At 37.0% G+C, this 848-nt stretch overlaps 1 pseudogene; it reads left to right on the top strand.

The window, feature by feature from the left end:
* Positions 1 to 275: 275 nt before the first annotated feature.
* Positions 276 to 623, top strand: LOC145692268 (histone-lysine N-methyltransferase SETMAR pseudogene; annotated as a pseudogene).
* Positions 624 to 848: the final 225 nt, after the last annotated feature.

The raw sequence follows: 848 nt of genomic DNA, 5'->3' as shown, positions 1-848 counted from the left end.
AATCATAGAAATCGTTGGTCGGTAATAGGCTTACCATTCATCACTTTTTCACCAGGAAAATACCGGTTTAAGGTTCTTGTATCAGGCTGTAAAGAAAGTTCTTGCGGTTTTTGTTACTTCTTTTTTCAATGATGTATTTTCAACTCAAGTGTCGTTATAATATTTAAAGCTATATATATATAAGTTTAAAGCGCGTTTTTCGCTCTATCTATTCGTTGTATTGGTTTTGTTTTAAAGTACTCTTTTTTATTTTCTTTCAAGACTTCAAATATAGCATGGACAAGAGGCAAATTCGCACGATTTTCTTGTTCCAGTTCAAGCTAGGCCAAAAAGCTGTCCAGACAGCTCGTGACATCAACGATACGTTTGGCCCAGGAACCACTAACGAACGTACTGCACAATGGTGGTTCAAGAAATTCCGCGGCGGTAACGAGAGCCTGGAAGATAACGAGCGCAGTGGTCGGCCATTCGCTGTTGACAACGACCAACTGAGAGCCTTAGTCGAGGCCAATCCACGCACAACTGTTCGAGAGCTTGCACAAGACTTAGGTGTAACACCTATGACCATTTCCAACCACCTGCAAGACATTGGAAAGTCAAAAAAACACGATAAATGGGAATAAGGATCTACACCTGGTAGTGTATTAATAATGTATTATTATTATTATTATTATTATTATTATTATTATTATTATTATTATTATTATTATTGTGTTCCGTTACTCTGGTTATTATTTTTATTTTACGGCAGTGTATTTTTGGTTTCCGAATTTAATTTCTTATTTGTCATCAACTGAAGCGTGCTGGGAATTTGCTGGCCCGTCATGTAAAATTGCCAGATACTTCAG

Source organism: Thermobia domestica, chromosome 8, assembly GCF_964235325.1.
Source record: "Thermobia domestica chromosome 8, izTheDome1.hap1.1, whole genome shotgun sequence".
Taxonomy (NCBI): domain Eukaryota; kingdom Metazoa; phylum Arthropoda; class Insecta; order Zygentoma; family Lepismatidae; genus Thermobia; species Thermobia domestica.
The sequence above is the reverse complement of the archived record's forward strand: the minus strand, read 5'-3'. Positions and strand labels throughout refer to the sequence as shown.